Raw genomic sequence first — 25893 nt, 5'->3', positions numbered from 1 at the left:
TATTTCTATATTCTGGTATCTTTTTCAATTTCTTTCTTCACAGACTTGAAGTTATATTTTGTTTTTGTTTTCAATTAGGTTTTTCATTGGCTTGTTGAGGATAACACCAAGATACATTATGTTGTTTTTTTTTCCTAATTCTTTCTCAGTCCATTTGTCTTTTGCATACAGGAGTGCTCCTGATTTTTTTTTTTTTTTTGAGTTAACTTTATATCCAACCACTTTGCCGAAGTGTTTTTCAACTGTAGGAGTTCCCTACAGTAGAATTTTTGGGGTCATTTTTGTATACTGTCATATCATCTGTGAATAGTGATACTTGACTACTTCCTTATCAAGTTGTGTCCCCTTGATCTCCTTTAGTTGTCTTATTGCCCTAGATAGGACTATGAGTACTGTATTGAAGAGATTGGTAGAGAGTGTGTAGCCTTTTCTTGTTCCTGAGTTCAGTGGAATTGATTTAACTTTCTTTTCATTTAGTCTGATGTTAGCTATGAAGTTTCTTTACACTGTCTTTACTATTTTTAGATCTGTGCCTTTGTCCCCAGTCCCTCCAAGACTTTAAACAAGAATAACTGTTGCATATTGTCAAATGCTTTTTCAGCATCCTGTGTGTTTTTTTTTTTCAATTTGTTTATATGGTGGATTACATTGATGGATTCCATATACTTAACCACTCCTGCATGCCTGGGATGAAGCCTACTTGGTCATGGTGGATGATATCTTTGATATGTTCTTGGATTTGGTTTGTGAGTATTTACTGAGTATTTCTGCATCATTGTTCATAAAAGAGATTGGTCTGACGTTCTCTTTCTTTTTGGGGATCTTTGAGGATTTATCAAGTTGACGGTGGTCTTATGAAAAGAGTTTGGTCATGTTGCATCCATTTATGTTTTGTATTATAATTTGAAGAATATCAGTATTCGCTCTTCTTTGAAGGTCTTGTAGAATTCTGCTCTGAAATCATCTGGCCCTTGGCTATTTTTGGTTGGGAGTATTTTGATGGCTCCTTCTATTCCCTTAGGCAGTATAAGACTATTTAATAGCTTTACCTGATGTTGATTAAACTTTGCTGAGTGGAATCTAAAGATAATTGTATATTTCATTTAGATTTTCAAATTTTGTGGCATATAGGCTTTTGACATAAGAGTTAGTGGTTCTTTGGATTTTCTCAGTGTCTTATATTTCTTTCTTTCAGATTTTGTTGATTTGGATAGTGTCTTTCTGCCGTTTACTTGGTTTGGCTAAGAGTTTGTCTATGTTTTTTTATTTTCTCAAAGAACTAGTTCTTGGTTTCATCGATTCTTTGAATTATTCTCTTTGTTTCTAATTAATTGATTTCAGCCCCGAGTTTGGTTATTCCTAGTGGTCTATTCCTGCTGGGTGTTTCTGATTCTTTTTTCCTGGGGCTTTCAGGTGTGCCAATAAGTTGCTTGTATGGGATGTCTCCAATAGCGTATGAAGGCCTTTAGTGCTATTAAAACTCCTCTTAGGACTGCTTTCATTGCATCCCATGTGAAGTTGAGAATTTTTCTTTCAAGGTTTGTAGTTGTTTCAAGGTTTGAAGTTGTTATATATATATATATTATATATATTGATTTACCTGGTCTTGATTAAGCTTTGGTAAGTGGAATCGATCAAGAAAATTGTCCATTTTATTTAGACTTTTCAATTTTTTTGGTATATAGACTGTTGAAGTAAGTCCTAATGATTGTTTAGAGTTCTTCAGTGTCTATTGTTTTCTCCTCCTTTTCAATTCTGATTTTGTTAATTTGGATAGTGTCTCTCTGCCTTTTAGTTATTTTGGCTAAGGGTTTGTCTATCTTGATTTTCTCAAAGAACCAGCTCTTGGTTTCATTGATTCTTTGAATTGTTTTATTTGTTTCTAATTTATTGATTTCAGCCCTGAGTTTGATTATTCTACTCTTTTTTGGTGTGTCTGCTTCTTTTTTCTAGGGATTTTAGGTGAGCCATTAAGTTTACTGTATGAGGTGTTATAAATTTCTTTTTCAAGGCACTTAGTGCTATGAACTTTCGTCTTAGCACTGCTTTCATTGTGTCCCAGAAGTTTTGTAATGTTGTGTCTTCATTTCCATTGAATTCTAGGAAGACTTTAATTTCTTTATTTATTTCTTCCCTGCCCCAGCTGTAATTTAGTAGTGAGTTCTTCTCTTTCCATGTGTCTGTAGGCTTTTTGCTATTTCTGTTGTTGTTGAGGTCCAGGTTTAGACCACAGTAATAGATAGGATACAAGGGATTATTTCTATCTTCTTGTATAGATTGAGGCTCACTTTGTGATCAATGATATGGTCTGTTTTGGAAAAGTTTCCATGAGGTGCTGAGAGAAGGTAAATTCTTTTTTCTTTGGGTGTAAGATTCTGTAGATATCTGTTAGGTCCATTTGATACATGACCTCTATTAGAGATATTCTTTGTGTAATTTCTGTTGTTTACCTGTCCTTTGTTGAGAGTGGAGTGTTGAAGTCTCCCAGTAGTAATGTATGGGGATTTGTGTTTGGTTTAGGTTTTATTAATGTTTCTTTTTACAAACGTGGGTACCTTTGTATTTGGGGCATAGATGTTCAGAATTTTGATTTCTTCTTGGTGGAATTTTCCTTTGATGAGTATGAATGATCTTCCTCATGTCTTTTGATTAATTTTGGTTGAAAATCTATTTTATTAGATATTAGAATGGCTACTCCTGCATGTTTCTTGCGTCCATTTGCTTGGACCCTTCCAGCTCTTTACTCTCAGGTAATGTCTATCTTTGTGACTTAGATGTGTTTCTTGTATGCAACAGTTTATTTGGTCTTGTTTAAGTGTCCATTATGTTAGTCTGTGTCTTTATTGGAGAGTTAAGTCCATTGATGTTGAGGGAAATTAATGACCAGTGGCTGTTAGTTCCTTTTATTTTGATGTTGCTTGTGGTAGTGTTTGTGTGCTTGGTTACTTTTAGTTTTGCTGTAGTGACATTATTTATTTCCTGTGTTTTCCTGAATGTAGTTAGCTTTCCTGGGTTGTAGTTTTCCCTCTAAGAGCTTTTTTACCTCTGGATTTGTGGGTAGGTATTGTTTAAATTTGTTTTTGTCATTAAATATCTTGTTTGCTCCATCTATGATGACTGAAACTTTTGCTGGATATAGTAGCCTGGGTGGACATCTATGTTCTCTTAGGGTCTGCATGATATCTGTTCAGTCCCTTCTGGCTTTCATAGTCTCTATTGAGAAGTCAGGTGTGATTCTGATTCGTTTGCCATTATATGTTACTTCGCCTTTTTCTTTTGCAGCTTTTAGTATTTTTTCTTTGTTCTGTATACTTACTGTTTATTATGTGGTGGGAGGATTTTCTATTCTGCTCTAATTTATTGGTTGTTCTGTAGGCCTCTTGTAGTCTTATAGACCTCTCTTTTAAGTTGGGGAAATTTTCTTCTATGATTTTGTTGAAAATATTTTCTGGGCCTTGGAGGAGGGAATCTTCTTTTTCCTCTATTCCTATTATTTTTAGGTTTTGCTTTTCATGTTGTCTTGGATTTCTTGGATGCTCTGTGTCAGGATTTTTTTAGATTTAACATTTTCTTTGATAGCTACATCTATTTCTTCCATTGTGTCTTCCACACCTAAGATTATTTCTTCTATCTCTCGTAGTCTATTGATTATGCTTACCTCTGTAGTTCCTCTTTTCCTCCTTAAGTTCTTTCTCTCCACAGTTTCCTCACTTGTGTTTTCTTTAATTTTTTCCAATTCTCGTATCAGATCTTGAGCCATTTTATTGATTTCCTTCACTTCTCTGACCGTATTTTTTTCAATTCCTTCAGCTGTTTGTTCAAACAATCCTGTTTCTTTAATATCTTTCAGTGATTTAAGTATTTCCTCTCTAAAGGCCACAAATTATTTGGCTGCAACTTCCTGTATTTCTTTAAGGATGTCCATAATCTGTTTGACTTTATCTTCCTCCATTTCTTTGCAAAAGGCAATAATCTGTTTGACTTTATCGTCATCTAGGTCTTTAAGCAGTTTATTTTTTCCTCTATTATCCGGTTCATAAGCACAGATGTAAGGTCATCTTCTTGAATTTCATTTACCCTGGTGTGTCCAGGGCTGCTTGCCCCTGAATAACTGGGTTCTGGAGATGCCATATTGCTTTGTCTTTTTGAGCTTTTACACTTGCCTCTACCCTTTTGGCTATCTTAGGTGTTGGGTGTTATTTTCTGGCACTTCCTGGAATCCTGTGGTGGGGATAATCCCCTTGGCAGGAAGATGATTTTTCCTGAAGGAGGCCTCCTCAGCTTTTGGGGTACAGTCACAGAATAGCAGGTATTTCTCAGGAATTGCCAAAAATCACCACAGGCATAGAGACCTGAGCGGTAATTGTGGTCTTTGTTAGTCAAGGGGGCTCTCCTCTCACCCAGAGAAGTCCTGGAGACAGCTGTCCTGCTTCTGGCTTTCTTGCTGTAAATTTAGTAAGCTGTAGCTGTAACCTGGGTACCCCATGGTTTGGTCAGCTTAGTTAGGGATAACTGGTTGTCCCTTGGAGCAGTATCTGGGGGTTGATCTTGGGGATCCAAGGCTTCTGTAGGTCTGAGGTTAGAGCTCTGTGCCCCAGTACCCAAGCAGTAATCCGTGGCAGCTGATCACTGCTCTCCCATGTGCAGCAGGAGGCTAGAGTCTGGAGCCTGTGAATAACCAGAAACTTTTCCAGGGCTAGGTGTCCTGAGGTAGGGCCAGATGTTTTCCCCACCTTTGGGTTTTCTCCCAACATGAAGACCTAATCTGTGGTGTTTGACGTGGTGTGTAGAATGGGTAGGCACTTGCCAGATGGCTACCAAGCTGGTGACTGGGAAAGAACCTGAGAACATTTCCAAGAATGTTCCCATGTGTGGTGGTGGTAGTGTGTGTGTGGGGGAGTTGGCTGAGTGCTCTAAGCTGGGACCTGCTCTTTCCCTGCCTGTGGGGTTTTCTCCAGACAGGGAAACCCATCTTCTAGTGTCCTGGGGCACACAGTTCTGTCTGTGATGGAGAGTAGGGCATGGAGGTCTAGTGACTGGAGGCCCACTCAAGGCTGACAGCTGTGTACCCACCAGTCTGCAGGACCTTTTCCAGGGATAGACTGGGTGACCTGAGGTCAGTCCCACTTTCTTCTTCCCTGTTTTTTTTTTTTTTTTTGAGCCTGGAGCTCCCAGTCTCTGGTGCCCTGGAGCACACAGTTAGGCCTGGGAAGGTGATCAGGACAAATAGGTGTATGCTTCACCTGGGATATTTTCCGGGATCTCACTGAGTGACCTGAGAGTGGGACTGAGTGATCCCCACACCACGGAGTTTCCTCTCACCTGGGAAACACGATTGCTGTTGTTTTAGGGCCCAGAGTTCAGTCTTTTAGTTGCTGTACCAACATTGCTGTCCTGTTCCTGTCGTGGTCCTCCTGGCAATGCCATCTTGGATTCCCTCTTCCTCATCCCTTTCAATTAATTTTGGTTTAAAGTCTGTTTTATTAGATATTAGAATAGCTTGCTTCTTGGATCCATTTGCTTGAAAATCTTATTCCTGCTGCAATATCCAAGAATTTTTTCCAGAGATTAGCTGGGTGCTCTGAGGTTGGACCCAATAGTTTCCCACATCATTGGTTTTCTTCTTACCTAGGAAACACAGTCAGTGGTGTTTGGGGGCCCACAGATCCAACTATTGGTCACTGTGCAGTCTCTGCTACCCAGCTTATCAGAACAGTGTGCAATCAGCCCAGCCATCTGGGATCTATTTTTACTTTTTACTGAATATAAGTATTTTGATTGTATGCATGAATATGCACCTCTTGTGTGCCTAATCCTCACAGTAGTCTGAAGATGTCTTCAGAACTGATGAACTTATAACAATTGAAAGTAGCGGGTCCCAGGTAAACACTAACAATTGAGCCCAATTATTTCCAAGAGCAATAAGAGCTCCTCACTGCTGAGCCATCTCTCCTATCTTACGTTGCTCATTTATGATCAACATTTACACTGCTAATATTTTTGTCTTCTATTTTTACCTGTTTAAACATCCATTCCCTTTTAGTAAGATATCATTGAAGTTACAGTTTAAGCTGGGGTAGTGCAGATTTATGGAAAATAAATATACAACAGGAGTGAATGTATAATTCCTTGTAGAATCTTCAGTAAAGACCTCTGAGTTCTTTCAATATTTTGTTTGTTTGATTGACTTTTAGAGGAGACTCTGTCTTAATATATAGGTCTGGCTGTCCTAGAACTCTTTGAATAGATAATACTGACATCCAGTTCAATAAGATACACCTGTGTCTGCCTCCTGAGTGATGGAATTGAAGGCATGACAGAATACACCCAGCTTGTCCACCATTTTTTGTAGTTAGTAACTGCTAATAAATTTCTCTGATCTGTAATTAGTATTGTTCATCTGTTAATTTCTCTCTCTCTGTGTCTCTGTCTCTATGTCTCTGTCTCTCTGTTTTACACTCTTCTCTCTGTTTGTCTTTGTCCACATAAATTGCCACGTCTATTCCAAAGCTATATCCTCTTCAAAAAGTTCATATATGATACAGTTAAAACTTGTTTTTCTGTTTTCTTCTAAAATGACTTAGTGATATCAATAACACTTATTTTTAATAGAAAAGTTTTAATCTTTATTTTTAATCTATAGACTACATTATTTAGTAAGGAGGATATACAAAACAATGATCAAAAAACAACCATGTGTTCTATTCCTTTTCTTTTGTCTGGTCACTCAGAAATATCATGTTATTGGCTATGATTGTTGTTGCTTGCCACTCACATTATTTTTATTCATGTATTCACTGTCGTCCACTTTCCCTTCCACAAATATATGAGCCCTCCTCTTCACATACTGATATGCCACATCCCTGAGCCCTGGTCAAAACATAATATTCAGTACCATGTTGTCTTTTGACTGATGTTACCCATCTGTTCAGTGACCCCTGATCAACACATCTCATTTGTTGCTATATAAAATATAATGACTGTGTTTTGTCCTTCCACCTGTCTCATGACAGGGTCCTGACCTACTCACCCAAGTAACTGAAGAGGATTCATAGATTGCTCAAGAACCCAACTAATGGCTACTTTATATTCATGTCTTACAAACTGATGAAACACAGGTTTTTGAAGCACGCCTTTGGTTTTTATTTTTATTTTTCAATCTAACCTTTAGGCTTTTTCATCTCCCCTACTTCACATCACGCACAGCACCCAACTATAAAACATTCACACTTCTGTGTCAGAAAATGAATTGAAGATGCAGTAGAATTATATGATTATATTGACAATGACATATAAATTATATTGTTGCCACTGTTTCTGTTGTACAAATGTATGGCATATTTTAGAATTCAGTGACCTTCAGTGATGTGTATGTGAAATTCAGCCAAGAAGAGTGGGCCTTGCTGGAACCTTCCCAGAAGCAACTCTACAAAGATGTGATGCTAGAGACCTGTGAAAACCTCACTGCTATAGGTAAGACTGCAATTTTTCTTTCACTTTAAAAATAAAGAGACAACTCTTACTTTGTTATTGATCATCTTCTGTAATTCCAATTGAGAATGAGGAGGAATGAGGTAAATAAATCAGGCATGGTTCTAAGGGTCACAGAAGATAGTGATTTAAGTTTTGCCTTAATAATAACATGATATTTCCAATAATATATATTTTCTCGTACTATATTTTAGGCTACAATTGGGATGACCATAATATTGAAGAACATTTTCAAAGTTCTACAAGTAATAAAAGGTAACTTTATGTGCATGTTGATACAGATATAAATCTTAATTTTTAATGTGTCCTGGAAGTTTGGTGTTTTTTGTTTGTTTTTGTTTGTTTGTTTGTTTGTTTATTGGCTCCTTTTTATTTTCTGTTTTTGAAATAGATTTTTTTTCTGAGTATCTGTGACTTTCTTAGACTTACTTGTTATACCAGCGTGACCTCAAAATCACACAGATCTGCCAGATTCTGCCTCCACAAGTGCTGGGATTGAAGGCATGTACCAGCACACATGGCTGTGTCCTGGAAGTTTTAAAGAAAAGCAACAGTATAAAAACAGCACTGCTTTAAGTGTACTGATGATCATTAAAATCTCATAATTCCATGTACTTCAATGTCAGGCATCTGATTTGTGTTTACAAGGCACTCCTCTAAGATAGAAGAAAATAAAATAATATTGTAACAAAAATACCATTTGAATCATATGGACATTACAGCTACTGACTTGAACTGCCAATCTGTTTAGTCTCATTCTATCTACTCAGATATTTTAAAGGTATACACACTGAATTGGTGATCAGTATGTGTCCAAAACCTTCTAATAAGCAAAAATTTCATATTAGAACCAGTGTTACTCATTTTCATGCAGTAACATTGTAAAGTTTAGTGAAAGGAGCAGCTTATGAGAATCAAGAATATTGTTTTGGAGAAACCTTAGTCCCTATATGACATGTCTATGATGAACAAAAAACAAACTGTGTTAATTCAATATGGGAATCTTTATTATATTTGTAAATTAAACTGGTATATCATATGTCAAAATGATTCAAGACATGAGCATAGGGATATTGAAAGAAGCAGTGTCCCTGTCTTTCTCCAAGAACAATTGATTTGGTAGTGGTCCCCACTGTGAGTAAATTTTCTGAATGTGATAAATGGTTACTGTTAATTGGTTTTGCAACTTCACTGAGAATTCATCAGCAAACTCATATTGCTGAAAATACCTATGAATACTAGGAATTTGGAACTTCTGCTTGTCTTGGCTCACATTGTAAATGAAGTATCATTCATACAGTACAAAAATTTTTGAATGGGATTGGTGTGGTGAAACTCTGAATTCTTACAATACTCTTCATATATAGGAGAAAACCTCTTATAGAAAAATGATGCTATAAAAGAGATCCACATAACAAATTCTCTTACCATCACAGGGATCTTCAAAAATACCCATAATGAAGGGGAATACCGTTAATGTAAATAAAGTGATAAAACTTTAAAATTTGATTCTTCTTTACCATTAGACCAAATTATGAAATTAATTCATGTAGATAAATATATTTATTAGTGTAATGAAATGACTGTGGTAAATCTTTCACATGTGCCAATTTTCTTTGCAGGCATGAAAGCAGTCATACTGGAGAGGAACCCTTTAAATGCACTCTATGTGGGAAAGCCTTCCCCTATATCACTGTACTCATATGGCATAAAAGAACACACACTGGAGAGAAGCCTTACAAATGTAATCAATGTGGTAAAGCCTTTGCAATAAGCAGTCAGCTCATACGGCATAAAAGAACACAGACTGGAGAGAAACCTTATGAATGTAACCAGTGTGGTAAAGCCTTTGCACAAAACAGTCATCTCATAAGCCATAAAAGAACACACACTGGAGAGAAACCTTTTGAATGTAACGAGTGTGGTAAAGCCTTTGCAGAAAACAGTCATCTCATAAGACATAAAACAACACACACTGGAGAGAAACCTTATGAATGTAACCAGTGTGGTAAAGCCTTTGCACAAAACAGTCATCTCATAAGCCATAAAAGAACACACACTGGAGAGAAACATTATGAATGTAACCAGTGTGGTAAAGCCTTTGCACGAAACAGTCATCTCATAAGATATAAAACAACACACACTGGAGAGAAACCTTATGAATGTAACCAGTGTGGTAAAGCCTTTGCACAAAACAGTACTCTCTTAAGCCATAAAAGAACACACAGCAAAGAGAAACCTTATGAATGTAACCAGTGTGGTAAAACCTTTGCAGAAAACAGTAATCTCATAAGACATAAAAGAACACATACTGGAAACAAACCTTACGAATATACCTAACGTGATAAAGCCTTTGCACAGCAGAGTAGTCTCCGAAAATAGGAAAAGACACACAGTGGAGTGAAGCCTTCTGAGTATAATTAGTGTTATAAAGCCTTTGCATGTAACAATCATCTCCTAAGACAACAACACCTATGAATATAACTATGTGGCAAAGCCTTTGCACATAACATCTCTTAATATATAAAATAACACATACTGGAAAGATGTCTGACTGTAACCAATGTGAAAAAACTTTTGGACTTCAGAATAATCTCCACACTTATGAATGAAATCCTAATGGACAGAAAGCCTGTGAGTGCTTTTAACATGGTGAAACCATTCCACATTTGTATAATCTTCATCATCATGAAAGGATTCATAATAGAGGAAAAACTTATGAATGTGTTAAAAGGGTGATGCCTTGCACAAATCTAGAGTCATCATCATCATAAAAGTATTCTTACTGGAGAGCAATTCTGAGAGTATAAGCAAGGTGGAAAGGCCTTTATGTACTTTGGTCCACTGAGATGCAACAGAACTGTAAAACTAGCTCAATGGAAAGACCTCCCTTTTCTGAAGGGGAAAGGTAATAGGGGGCAATAGGAACAGAGGGTAGTCATGGGGCAGAGAAAGGAGGGGGATTACAATTGGAATTTAAAGTAAATAAACTTATTTTTAAAAAGAATACAATGAATGGTGAATATCAATTACATGCAACAGTACTATATAATAAGGTGTTTACGGAAGACTTTTTGATAGTCCTGTTTCTCAACCTTTACTATTTTCAATTGCCTCAGTTTACACAAGAAACTTTTAGTCCAGTGGATGAATATGTAGGGAATGTGAACTAACACCAGCCAGGAAGTTCTCTGAGAATATCACAACAGTGGCAGCCTGTAGAAGTTTCTTTGTGTACACATACCTATTGTTTCAGGGGTTCTATTGAAAAACATCACAACCCAGACTGAATTTTGAGATGTGAGGGAGGAGGCTTTCTCTTTCATGTATGACCCTGCTGCTGGCCTAGTTGTATAACCATGGCAAGGGTGAGTTTTCTCTGCCTGACTTCATCTGGAGAGTGTCTTTAGACATAGATGCCACCAACCAAAATTCATACATGGCCTTTGACACAGATCTCTGATAACTCCCCTCCCTTCAAATATAGGATAATCAGGTTCCATGTTCTTTTTCACATGATAGGAATGTGCTGTTTAATGTAAATCAAGCATCCTTGAAGTGCCCTGTTTTAAACAATTATCTACACCTATCCTTAGAGCATCCCAGTTCCTCCCCAAGGGGTACATACCCTCTGTTTTTTAGAATTAAAGTTGAACTTACTTTCTGAGGTGGTTCCCCGAGTGTTCTGATCACTGTTATGCTTAGGTGGCTTCCAAGTTTTATACCTCATCTTCTGGGGCTCCTTTCTTCCTGGGCTGGTGGGAAACAGCCTCCAGGCAGCAAGAGAACCACGTTCTCTGAAATGCTTGTGAAAAAAATGTTTCACACTTCATAGCATTTCAAATTTCACATGTTTCTTGATGTGAGATGGTAAATCAAACAGTGTCTTGGGGGTGGGACTCTCTAAAATGAGTTATACCTAGTGTTTATTTCACAGTAAGCTTTCAGGCAAGCTTCATAGTATGAAATCTTCTGAGGTGAGCACAGTGGCCTATGCAGAAGTAATAAGAGCAGAAATTTTATTTTCCTGATTTTAATAGCTGAGTAGTGTTCTGATAATGTGTGGATGGATGGGAGAGGAGGGGGACTCCCCCTTTGAGAGGATTAGGGGAAAGGGTTTGGGGGAAAGAGGGAAGAAGTGTGGGACCAGTAGGAGTTGAGGGAGTGGCCTTTAAAAGGGGTATACAATGAATAAATTGTGAAAAAATAAAAATGATTAATAAAATACGAATTAATTAGAAAAGCAAAACTTGACATCAAAAATTTGAGTCCAGTCTGGGTACCTGCCCTCCCTCAAAGAAAAGAAAGATGATATAAAGAAAGCAAAGAAAAATAGAATCTTTGTCTTTGCCATCTTTCTTCTTTGTGAGCTCATTTTTTAATCATTACCTAATGGAGACCAAATGCTCGGTCTGAAGTTTATATTTCCATAGATGTAGGTTTCATACCTGGAACAAAAGGCAGAGGTTCATATTTAACATATCAATACAGAACTAGCTGCCAATTTTTTTCCCAGCAATCCCTCAGTTCTTCCATGTTATACGGTCCTCAAGGCTTGCATAGCCCACCCAATACCCTGAATTCACACCTCCCTGTAAGTTCACACCTCCTACCACGCTCCCACCTCCCTGCATGCTCAGACCTCCTACAAGGCTCACACCTTCTTGCCCGCTCACATCTCCTGGCACACTCACACTTCCCTACGTGTTCACACATCCCCACACACTGACACATCTCTACATGCTCACACCTCCCTGCAAGTTCACACCTCCTACCATGCTCACATCTCCCTGCATGCTCACACCTCCATGCACACTCACTCCTCCTTGCACATTCACACCTACCTGCACATTCACATCTCCCTGCATGTTTACACCTCCCTGCATATTCACACCTCCCTGCATGTTCATACCTCCCTACAAGCTCACACTTCCATGCAAGTTTACACCTTCTAGCATGCTCACACCTCCCTGGACACTCACACCTACCATGCTCACAGCTCCCTGCACATTCACACATCCTTGCACATTCACACTTCCCTGTATGCTCACACCTCCCTGCAAGTTCACACCTTCTACTATGCTGACACCTCCCTGCATGCACACACCTACCTGCACATTCATACCTCTCTACATGTTCACACCTCCCTGCATGCTCACACATCCCTGCATGTTCGCTCCTCCCTATAAGCTCACACCTCCCTGCAAGTTCACACCTCCTACCATGCTCACACCTCACTGCACGCCCACTCCTCTTACAAGGCTCACACCTCTCTGGATGCTCACAAATATCATGCTCACAGCTCCCTGCACACGTACACCTCCTTGCATATTCACACCTTCCTACATGTTCACACCTCCCTAAAACTTCACACCTTCTTCCCCTCACACCTCCCTTCAAGTTCACACCTCCTACCATGCTCTCACCTCCCTGCACGCTCACAACTCCCTTAACATTCACACCTCCTTGCACCTTCACACCTCCCTGCATGCACACACCTCCCTGCACATTCACAGCTCCATGCATGTTCACAGCTATCTACATGTTCACACCTCCCTGCACGTTCACACATCCCTGCATGTTCACATCTCCCTACAAGCTCACACCTCCTTGCAAGTTCACTCCTCCTACCATGCTCACACCTCAGTGCACACTCACTCCTCCTACAAGGCTCACACCTCCCTGGATGCTCACACCTACCACACTCACAGCTCCCTGCATGCACACACCTCCTTGCACACTCACACTTCCTGCATGCTCACACTTTCTGCATGCTCACACTTCCTGCAAGCTCACACCTCTGTGCATTTTCACACCTCCTTGAATGTTCACCCATCCCTACATGTTCACACCTCCCTGCAGGTTCACACTTCATGCCATGCTCACAACTCCCTTCAAGTTCACACATCCTACCATGCTCATACCACCCTGCATTCTCACACCTCCTATGAGGCTCACACCTACTTGCCTGCTCACACCTCCCTGCATGCTCACACCTCCCTGGATGCTCACACCTCCCTGCACATTCATACCTCTTTGCATTTTCACACCTCATGCCATGCTCACACCTCCCTGCATGCTCACACCTCCCTGGACCCTCATACCTCCTACCATGCTCACACCTCCTTCCACACTCTCACCTCCCTGCACGCTCACACCTCCCTGCACATTCACACCTCCTAAAACTATCACAACTTTTACAATGTTCACAACTCTTACCAGGCTCACACCTCCCTGCACTTTCACACCTCCCAGTAGGCTTTCACCTTCCTGCTTACACCTCCCTGCTGGTTCACACTTCCCTGGACCCTCATACCTCCTACCATGCTCACACCTCCTTGCATGCTCTCACCTCCCTGCATGCTCACTCTTCCCTGCACATTCACACCTCCTTGCATGTTTACATCTCCCTACATGTTCACACCTCCCTGCAAGTTCATACCTCATACCATGCTCACACCTCTCTGGAAGTTCACACCTTCTACCATACTCACACCTCCCTGCATGATCACACTTCATTGCACATTCACACTTCTGTGCACATTCACACCTGTCTACATGTTCACATCTCCTTGCATGTTCACCCATCCCTACATGTTCAAAACTCCCTGCAAGTTCACACCTCATACCATCCTCACACCTCCCTGCAAGTTCACACTTCCTAACATGTTCACACCTCACTGCATGCTCACACCTCACTGCACATTCACACATCCCTGCATGTTCACACCTCCCTTCATGCTCACAACTCCCTGCACACTCACACCTCCATTTTGGATCTCCCCTGTTGACTACTTTTGACTCAAAGTGCATGTTATCAGACCAAAAAATAAAAATATTCTCAGATGATAGAATATGGTTGTTTTCCGGTTCCACCTCCCTGTGATTCTTTCAAGCCTGTGACCACAAGTCAGTTTCTGTGTCTAATGTAGAGGGGATGCTCTTGGAAGTAGAAAACAGGCAGATCCTGTCTCTTAGACTGTCTGGTAGTTCGTGTGTTTTTTATTGAGAATTTTAGACCACTTATTGAGTTATTGTCGAAAGATGTATGCTGATTCCTGTCATGTTCATGACCTCATGCTGTTTTCTTGGGCTGATTCTACCACCTAACGTTGCAGAGGAACATCTTTAAGCACCTTGTGACATCTCGGATGTGTTAATTCTTCTCCTTAGGTGGAGGCATTCCTCCTCATTTTCTCTACAGACCCATCTCTGGACACATCAAATGTTTTCATATGTGTTTATCCTAAAAGAGTATCCCTCTCTCGGTTTTAATACATACCATTGCAGATGATAACCTCTTGGCTAATAGGCTCTGTGTTTTGATTTCCTTCTGAGTTTAAATTTGATGTATTATTCTAGCAGGCTCACCACCTTTGTAAGCTCATTCATCTTTTTCCATTCAAGTTTTGATAACATTTTTAATTTTGTGTGTCTAATGTTTTAACTACAATCCATTGTTAAAATTCATGTAACAATCTCTCTCTCTCTCTCTCTCTCTCTCTCTCTCTCTCTCTCTCTCTCTCCATCTGCTTTGGGAGGATTCCAGGGTTCTAGATAATACTAAGGACAGGACGTTAGCTCTCGGGTCACCAGCAACTGGTTAAGAAGTATCACCAGGAAAAAAAAAGGGATATTGGAAGGAGCTTAGGATTCTTCTCTAGGAATAAGTAAAAATCAGCTTCTGAACTAAACTGGAAAGGTTTGTAAACAGGTTTGATCTGAGATTAGCTCCTGTGAAGGAGAAGACCTCTGCAGAGTCCTCCTGAATAAACTCACTTATTCGTGGATTAACAGGAAAAGAAAAAGAGGGAAGCCAGCAAAGACGGTTCATACACACTCAAGGGAAAGGGTGATGAAATGAAAACCTCAAAGTTCGACTTTGACACGTTTTAACAAGTTTGTATATGACGATGATATTTCTTTTAGAAACTAAAACTAACTTGCAGTTTTAGCCTGCCGGTTTGACAGTATCCGACCATGCACACACAGAAACACAATCAGACATACAGACATGTTCATAGTCCTACACACACTCCATGGATGATATAACTGTCGCTCCCTACATAAAAACAATTGACATGCACCCATATAAAATCATGAATCTCCAAACCTCCTGTATTATCTGTTTATACTTTAATGCTTTGGAGACAAAGGAATTACATCACAGTAAAAAAAAAGGCAGTTAGTCACAAAAACAACTGAAGTCTAAACTACAACAGGTTACATATTTTAAAAGTAAACATTTTTTTTTATCTATGTATCCATGACATGCATTCATGATGAGTTGAGAAAGACGAAGCTCGACCAAAGTCTCAAAGTTACAAGTATATATGTCTTTTCAATCAGGACTGACCTGGCTACTCATGTTTCAGCTATCTCTAAGTTTATAGTGAGCTCAGGACAATAATTTTATCTCTCTCTCTCTCATTCTAAGGAACAAGATTAATTTAAAAGGACAGTATATGATGCCATTAGCTGACTTGTTATAAGGAATTACAATGAAACGTTTTGAATTTAACGATTTCAAGACTCGTACTTAATTTACACACTTCTTGGTAGCCCCATGATATTTTGGGTTCGTGGGAAGTTTAAACCAACTTGCCCATATTCATGGTGTATACCAGGATTCATGGCGCCATCCAAGGTCACAAATGTGCCTCATACCCGTCTCCTACTGAGGCCCCCGGAGGACCACAAAGGTATTTATTGCAGCCGTATATTTGCTAAGGTTGTTTTAGAAGTTCTAAAGCAATTGAACTTGCATCAGGAATTCCGACTCAGGAATCAATCCATGTTCGAGAAGATCCTCTAGGAAGTTTATCAATCAGAGTGGGTAAATGCCCAGAGAGTGACAGTTCACACCACGCCAGATTTTAGTGAGTTGCAGCAGCAGGCGCATGATGGTGCTGTCAGGGGTTGGAAGCAATTCTGGGGTGCATCACAGATCACCTTCAAGAAGGACCCTTTGCCTAAAGAGCTCCTTTCACGAAACGAATGTCGACAATACACCCTGGAGAATTTGAGTTCTAAGTCTCATGTAATTGGTGTTAGGTAGTTCTGTTATAGTTGGTAGGCATCACTTTTAGGAGCTTTTGGAAATTTTCTTCACCGCTTTTACTGGAGATAATTTCTATGCCTCTGCTAATGTTTTCTTCTCCTCTTTCTACGATCATAATTTAGGGATTTGGGTATTTTCTTGGTATCCACCAACCCTTTCATGCTACACTTATATATACTTTCAAGTTTCTCCATTTCTGTTATCGACTATTATTGGACTTTTTTTCTCAACTCTTTTTTAAATTTTTTTTCTTTATTAATTACACTTTATTCACTTTGTATCCCCCCTGTGGTTCACTCCCTCCTCCTGTCCCAATCTCTCCCTTCCTCCACCCTCTGCATGCATGCACCACCCCAAGTCCACTGATGGGGAGGTCTTCTTGTCCTTCTGATCCTAGTCAATTAGGTCTCATCAGGAGTGGCTGCATTGTCTTCTGTGGACTGGTAATGCTGCTTCCCCCTCAGACAGAGGTAATTAAAGAGCAGGCCAATCAGTTCATGTCAGAGATAGTCCCTCTTCCTATCACAATGGAACCCATTTGGATACTGAACTTCCATGGGCTACATCTGTGCAGAGGTTCTAGGTTATCTCCATGCATACACCTTGGTTGGAGTATCAGTCTCAGGAAAGACCCCTGTGCTCAGATTTTTTGGTTCTGTTGCTCTCCTTGTGGAGTGCCTGTCCTCTTCAGATCTTACTGTTTCCCACTTCTTTCATAATATTCCCTGCACTCTGCCCAAAGTTTGCCCACAAGTCTCAGCATCTGCATTGCTTTTCTGCAGGGCAGAGCTTTTCAGAGGTCCTCTGTGTCAGGCTCCTGACTTGATCCCTCTTTTCTCCTTCTTCTGATGGCTATCCTCTTTCCTTTTCTGGATAGGAAATGAGCATTTTAGCAAGAGTCCTCCCTCTTGATTAGTTTCTTTAGGTGTACAGATTTTAAACTTGTACAACCACTCTGGAAAGCAATCTGGCGCTTTCTCAGACAACTAGAAATAGCGCTTCCTCAAGATCCAATTATACCACTCCTAGGCATATACCCAAAAGGGGCTCAAGTACACAATAAAGACATTTGCTCAACCATGTTTGCAGCAGCCTTATTTGTAATAGCCAGAAGCTGGAAACAGCCCAGATGCCCCTCAGTGGACGAATGGATGCACAAATTGTGGTATATCTACACAATGGAATATTACTCAGCAATAGAAAAACAAGGAAATCATGAAATTTGCAGGTAAATGGTGGGACCTGGAAAGGATCATCCTGAGTGAGCTATCCCAGAAGCAGAAAGATGCACACGGTGTATACCCACTCATATAGACATATAATATAGGATAAACCTACTAAAATCGGTACAGAACTTTTGCTAATCAAGATAAGATAGAGAGTAGAATACTTTTTTTTCAAATTTGCTAATTACATACAGTCTAGACATTGTGAATGTAATTTATACCTGATTATAGATACTTTATTGATGTTAGAGGGAGAAGTCTTTCATTTAGCCAAAAGGGGAAATGTTGCAGGACATTTGATCCCATTATGAACCCCAAAATTGTGAATGGTAAAACACTGTTTTTTGATCAGTATGGTTGAGCCCTACACACACTTTCAATCCAAGAAATTTCTGTCTATTGCAAACAGGTGATCATGGTGTTGTTCAGCCCTAGCAAACACTTTTAATCCAAGAGCTTTCTGTACACAGGATTTACTAAAGTTAACCCTAGGTCAAGAATTGAAGCCAAAAACATGCTTACAGACATTAAAGAGCAGGAGGGACTTTGAGTCGAGGGGTATTTAAGACAGTGTGGAAAGGCTTATCTCAGACTTTTGCCTTAGCTTTAGCTTAAGCTTCAGCTCCTTAGCACCCTGGGATTTCTAGGAAGCCTTTGGCCTCGAGATTTTTGGCTTTTTTTTCCTCCTGGGCATGAGTTGAGCTAGTGAACATTTTTTTTTCTCCATTTGGACTGAAGCTGAGAAGGAAGGCCACCTGGGTGCTTTCTCTGCATCTCTGAGCTGGAAGCTTTTCTCTGTAGCATCTGGCTCCTGAGTCTTTATTGGTAAACTACAATGGTTGGAATTTTCATTTTTGCTTATGACGACATTTGCCTTTCTTTTTTTTTTTTTTTAAGTCTGGAAATTTTATTTATCTTTATAATATTATTATTTTTTAAAATATATCAAAGAATTAATAACATTAATACCATTTTCATTGAATGAACCAACTGTTACAGAATTTATGGCTCTTGAGTTTTCTAAGTGGAAATCTTGAAACTATTTTTTTTTCAATGCACTTTATTCAGGAACATTGAACAATCCTCAGACCCCGGGGAAAGCCTTCAAAACGTTCACCCAACAGTCTGCTGGAACTGTCACAGCATTCAAAATTCACCCAATCATGGTAATCCCACGACCAGAAAATGTTTTTATGTACAATAAATCACGATGTTCACAATTTCTTGTAAATATAAACATTTCTTCTTTCTGGCTGCTTCCTGGGGACTGGGTTTCCAGCCTGGTCAGCTTAGCAGGGTTCGATGTCTCTACAGGAAAAATGAAAAGTTTCTTCCCCCTGGAGTGAGAGACTAGAAGTGTTCAGTGAATAAAAAAGAAATAGAAAAGAAATGAACCTGATGGGTACTAGGTATGGGGGAGGAGTAAGTTATTTCAGATCTGAGGAAGAGCATAGACAGAGCAGGGACACCTGGGAAAATCCAAAGTGGACATGACCCTGGGCCATGTGAATCATTAAAAAATAAAAACACACAAACACACAAAGAAACAAAGAGAGAAAGAAACATGCCTGGGGTTGTTTTCCCACTCAAGTAGATCTCTGTCCTCAGCTCTAACCTGAACCCTCAGAAATGTGTAAAGAAATTAACCTTTGTTGTTGACATCTCAGGAAGCTGTTTTCTGAGACACAGTTTTTTCTGTCTGACCTTGACTGATCTGGACAGGCTTTCTAGACCAAGCAGGCCTTGAACTCACATAGATCCACCCCCTTTGCCATCCAGAGGGCTGGTATTAAAGGCATGTGCCAATATGCCAGGATTTGATATTTTCTTTTCATTTCATTTCATTTAACTTAATGTGCTTTTATTGAGACATGGTGTCTCTGTGCATGGTTGCCTGTCCAGGACTCTCTCTGGAAACCAGTGTAACCTTGAACTCACAGAGATGCACCTTCTTCAGCCTCTCAAGTGCTGAGACTAAGGATGTGTGCCACCCTGCCTGGCCAGACTTTCTTATACCATAGGTTAAGTCATACTCTGTTATTTCCGACAACTCTAGTTATGTGGGTGTGAAGGACCCTGTTTTCTCAGACTCTGTTCCCTTGCGTGTCCTGGAATTGCTTTGTAGACCAGGGTGACATTGAACTCATGCAGATCAGCATAGTTGTGCCTCCCAGAGAGCTGGCATTACAGACATATGCCACCATGCCTGGCTCAGATTTTATATATATGATTAAAACAAAATATGTATTGATATATATTAAATATATAATATATTAACTACATTATATATTTATCAAACATTAACTCATATTAATACATTCAATAACTTTATATTTAATAAATATATTAAAGATGTATTTAAATATATATTAAAATTTATATGCATGAATTTATATACATGAATGATTTGGTATTTTGAGACAGAGTTTCTCTGTTTTAGCCCTAGCTAACTTGGACTAAATTTGTAGACCAGGCTGATATTGAACTCACTGAGATTGGCCTGCTTCTGCCTGCTAGACTGCTGGGAATAAAGGCCTGTGCCACCAAACCCAGCTCAAATTTTCTGTTTTAATCTTATTTTCTGATCTGATTTTTAAGACTTGGTTTCTCTGTATAGGCCTGACTGTCCTGGACTGTTTTTGTCAGCCAGGCCTACATTGAAATCACAGGGATCATCTTGTGTCTGCATCTCATGTGCCTGGATTAAAGGCTATTGCAAGCTTGTCTGGCAAGACCTTAGATTTACCGACACAGGGACCAGGGGAAAGGCTGTGTTGGCTGTGTGCCACTGAGGCCTGCAGTAGCGTGAAGAGGCTTCCCCAGCCTACTTCCAGGCTTTTTGCCATGCCACCCATGAGCAAAGCTGAGGGACCCCAGCACGTGTTTTAGGGACTAGCCTGCAGGAGCTTTATAGGCAGCACAAGGGACAGGATTCATGAGGGAGACATGGAGGGACTCAGATATTTGACTGAAAGCAATCCCTCCCCTGTCCACCACCATCTGTCAGTCCGTCTGCCTGGAGTCCCCTAACGCTTCGCGCGTGGGGCAGAACCACAGACGGGGGGAGGACTAAAGAGAGATGCACAATCCTGCACTCCCACCCTGCTGCCTGCATCCTGGGGGGGATTGGTCCACCCCGCCTGAGTTCAGGTTGGGCATGACCTTGTTTAGGGTGTTCTGGCGCCCTCTGCTGGCCAGTGGTGTGTGAGCAGGCTGGACACTAAATAATGCTTGGTGTGCTGGAGGCTTAGTAGGTAAGGTGCTCTGTGCTCAGTGGTAAGCTCTGTGCATAAGGCTCCCTCTGCTGACATGAAGGCATATATACATGAGCCAAGAAATAAAGGAAGAGGTGGAGGAGGAAGAAAGAAGGAAGAAAGATCAATCTATGTGTGTGTCTGTTTTCGGAAAAATTCCCAGCTAATAGATACTTGGGTACTAAGTTGGTGTTGATTTGCTGAACTTGAACCAAAATACACAGGCAACTATACAGGTAGTCTATAGTGATATAAATAATTGATGTGTTTTCCTTATGGCAAAATATTTTCAACCAGAAGGAAAGTGTGGAAAGTGGCCAAGCAACACATTATATTTAGAGTCTATCAAATAAGAATGATTTTATAAACTTTTTCAGAGGAATCTTTTCATGTTAAAAGAAAAGCACCATCCCTGGCTTAAAGCATTTTCTCGAGGCACCTATATCCCCCCAGTACCCAGGAGATTCTTCCATAAATTCTGGATTGACAACTTTGATTGCTCACCTGCTTTGCTATGTAGAAATCATAAACCATACCCAGCAAACATTTCAATACAGATTAAACCAGAAGAAAATGATGGGATGACCAAGTCTGAGCCCAGCTATTCCATATGAAATGTAGTGTAAGCAGTGGCCCATGCCCTCCAGAAAATGCTGTTGAGCAAAACTGAAACGGGATCTAAAGAAGACACAAACAAGGGTGAGAGTCTAAGGGTGGCAGGTAAGCCTCACTCATCAGCAAGAGAAGCTTCACAATCTTACATCATTTGTAAGTAATTTACTGTGGTCAAGACAGTAAAACATTTTCATCTTATAATTAAAAATATGAGTTAAAATGGAAAAGGGTTCTGTCACAGTTTATGTATATATGTCTGTAATTATCTTACATGATTTTGGAACTGAAAGCACTGATTAAAGACAATAAATTTGCATATACTTCAAAAACAAGCAGTTTATATTTCAAAATACATGTATATATAACACATGAAGTAACAATGAGGAAAAAAGCCATGAATTTGAAAGTGAGCATGGGGCAGTGTGTGGGAAGGCCTGGAGAAAGAAAAGGGAAGGATGAAATTTCATGATGAAATTTTAGCCTCAAAATAATTGATAATTGTTAATATCCAGAAGTGAATACCCAGCTTGGAAAGACTGAAGCAGGTGAATTCAGGGTCAGGGACTGATATTTGTCTCTTTCTGTATACCTAAACTTGATTTGGGCATCTTGATGAAGTCAAAAGCAGTTTTATTTAGGTGTTAATCCCCAGTCTCCTTACTTGGAGCCTGGTGCTTTACCAATTGAGCCACTTAAGGCTTTCTGGTCACTCTGATGACAAAGTCACTCTTTCCCTAATGTTTTTATTGCTTAACAACAGGTGGTCTTAATTAGACTGACAAAGAATTCCAGGCTTGTTTACCCAGAGATATTCTTCAGGCCACTATGGGCTCAGTGGCAGTCATCTTTCCTTTCTCTTAGGCAGGCTCAAAGGTCTGGTAGAGTTTTAGGGTCCCATTAACTCTCCATGATCTAAAGAGAAATGGATAGAAAATATAGAGGTCACAGGCACACACACTGAAAAAAGTGGGTGAAACAAGAAATTTTACTAACAAAGTCCTACAAGCTTACTTATGACGATGATGCTGATTTCAGCTAGCATGTCCTCTGCAGGAACTGTAGCAAGTTCAGGCTTCCCTTTAAGAAAACATCTTCCCTGACCAGCTGTTGTGGCCTGTTCTCCCATACATACACGTAGACAAATGATCAGATATATAAATCTGTATATATTTGCACATATTCCATGGACGATGAAAAAGGAACTCCTTATAGCCAGATAATTGACATACACTCATGTAAAATATACCAAAAAAACAGACTGACCTAGTTCATGCAAACACATCAATATACATATTTACATATTTACATCACATGGGTGAAGCAAATTCCAGTGGGCTTCATAGTTTTTACATTTCTGAGACAAAGGAATTACTACATAGTGAGAGACCAAAGAATCAAAATTTAAGTTTTATTTTTTAATTTTTTGGGGAAGGGCTTTGGTTTAAAGTTTAAAGCATAAGCCTGAAGAAAGACAAGACAGGTGTATACATGTCCAGCCACCTTCAGGGGTGAACTAGCCCTACCACATTCTTTTCTTGCCCAGTAGAGATATAGTTGCTAGGTTACCGGACCAGATGTTCAGGCCAGAACCATTTAGTGTCTTAGCATGTAAAGTAAAACAATCATTTCAAAAGTAAATTTCCCTTACACAGTCATGTAACTCCAAGGCATGTAACTCACTGCCTATGGCTTTTCCCTTTAAAAACCTTGTTGCCCTAGACCACCCTACCATGCTCCTCCTCTTCACCAAGGAGGTTGTTGTGACCCAGACTCTAGCTTGTATTAAATAAACCCTCATATGTTTTCAGTGGAGTCAATTCCTGGTGACCTTTTGGGATCTCATGAACTGAGAATAACATTTGCGGGGCTCATCAGGATCCCCAAGACTCCAGGACCCGGACCTAGATGGTCTTATTGCGGCTGGTAAGTATCTAAGTGTGCATGTGTGTGATTACTTTCTGTCCTTATTCTAAAAAATCCTCAGGTGTTCATATTGGTGATGGCAGCAGGATGTAATCAGAGGAAGACTTCTGGGTAATCACAGCTGCCAAAGTCAGGGTATTACCCCGTCTTCATTTTTTTTTGTGGGCACTTGGGTAGAGTCTTGAAGTAGGGAGGTAGTTCAGAACCACCCAGTGCTCTGGAGGCTCTGTGGCAGGGAAACCAGAGCAGTGATCTGAAGTTCCATGGATCTGAGCTTACCTTATGATCTGGCTACACGGCCACTCAGTCTGCACCTGTCCTATTTTATTCCTTGTGTTTAGAAACTTCTTTGGCACAGATGTGCCTTTCCCAGAGGAAGAACCTGTTTCTGCTTTTGCCTTTCCAACCATGAACAAAAACCAAACACTTGGTTCTGGTTTTGTTTTCAGTAGTATAGCAGCAAGTATGCATGCATTTGTCTGTCTATTTTGTTCCTTGTGTTTATGAATGTTTGTTTGTATTGGAGTATGGGACTGTGATGATGCTATGAGACAGACTTGCTGTAATCCCTCCTTGTTCCTTTCAGCCCCTCCACCCTCATGCTGTTCACCTTCCCCATGTCCTGCTGTGGCAGAATCAGGTGTTCTGGCAGCCAGAGGGAGAGAATGCAAGGGTGGGTCTGGGGATGAAATTGTCAGGACTGCTCCTGCCCAGCTAGAAGCTATGATTGTTGAGTGCATTTTCATCATGGTGGGGGCAGCAGCAGCAATGCCCTATGGCAGGAGTGGGCTGAGGGAATTGAGATTTCAGATCAACTGGTCTGGTATAATAACGGGCTGCCATTTCAGGCTAGTATAATTGTATGTAGCTCAATTTGGGGGAAGGCCACCTTCTAATGGAACAGGGAAGAGAGCCATTGAGAAATGGTCCACTACCCCTTTGGGTTTTCTTTCCTCTCCCTTTCTTTTTGTACACATTGTATTGGTACATTATTTTCTTGTCTTCTTTTATGGGTTTGTTTGTTTGTTTATGATGGTCTCAGTAGGCAGGTGACCAAACAGCTATGCACTATGGTGACTTTGCTTGCCCCATGCTCCTAGCACTATAAGCTGGGAAGCCTTTGGTCTTTGGTAGGAGAATGCCTCGGGGTGGGACAGATAGAGGACACCCAAGAGCAGGGTGGGCTGTGAGAGCTTTCCCAGACTGATAGGGCAATTACAGCTGGATGGAGTAAGAGAAGTTTTCTCAGTTTAAATGTATATATTGCCACTTCATATTTTTGACTGATCTTAAATGGTTAATATGCTCTGTATGTCTTGTTTATAGCTTAACAGTTATTGAATATGTCTAAAGATTGAATTCAAACTCTTGTTTAGAACATATATGTGTGCATATGTGTTTATTAGATCTACAGAAGCACAAATGTTTTTAAATAGCAACCATGTGGCTTGTCATGCATTGTGATGTGACTCCACCATTTTGAAATTGCCACGTGGGGTAGAACAAAGGAAAAGAGTGGTTACAGAACCTCTTAGTCAAAATGAATTTTGTTTATCCCGTTTCCTTTTAGACTAAGAAAACAAGACTCATTCTAAATTGGTATTGAATTTAGAGATTGGATTGTTCGCACTGGTAAAATTTGGTTTTAAAATTTGATTCTGACTTTCAAAACTATGGTTATGCTTTGTGGTTTTACTCATAAAAAGAGTAATTTATTTTCATATAGCAAAAACAAGTTTTGGAGAATGTTTAAATGTTTAAGACTATGACACATTTTAAAGTTTATCAGGCATTTAAAATAATGACCTTGGGCTATCTAACAAAGAACATGGAACAGTTTCTTGACCCTTTGGGAAGGTCAAGAGACCTTGGTATTTATTTTATTCATTTTACCAAATGAAACTAAGCCATATTGTTTGAAGCAATTAAGAAAAGTGCAGTTTTTACAGTGTATCATCTCAAGATGGTAAAAGACCCATGGCTTAGTAAAGAAATGTTGAGAGGATTTTGATGAAGGTTTTTATGTTGTCTGAAAAGCAAGAGAGAAGGCAAGAGACTGTGACAATAAAGAAAAGAAAGGGAAGGAAAGGAAAGGGAAAGAAAAGAAAAGAAAAGAAAAGAAAGGAAAGGAAAGGAAAGGAAAGGAAAAGAAAATAAAAGAAAAAAAGAAAGGAATAGCTTGTCCAAAGTAACCGGAAGTTATATAGAATTTTATGGAAGATCAGAGTATGTATAGAAAGCCAGAGGACATATGAACTGTATTTGCTTTGGTTTTGCGTTCCTGCAAATATGATTTGAGAAAGAACTGTAAAATATGTTGTTT

General features: G+C 39.8%; 1 pseudogene; it reads left to right on the top strand.

Moving 5' to 3' along the window:
- The window catches only part of LOC132650895 (zinc finger protein 431-like), a 96717-nt pseudogene that overhangs the window by 5634 nt on the left and 65190 nt on the right, over positions 1-25893 (top strand).

Source organism: Meriones unguiculatus, assembly GCF_030254825.1.
Source record: "Meriones unguiculatus strain TT.TT164.6M chromosome 13 unlocalized genomic scaffold, Bangor_MerUng_6.1 Chr13_unordered_Scaffold_34, whole genome shotgun sequence".
Classification (NCBI taxonomy): Eukaryota; Metazoa; Chordata; class Mammalia; order Rodentia; family Muridae; genus Meriones; species Meriones unguiculatus.
This window is presented reverse-complemented; position numbering and strand designations above follow the sequence as displayed.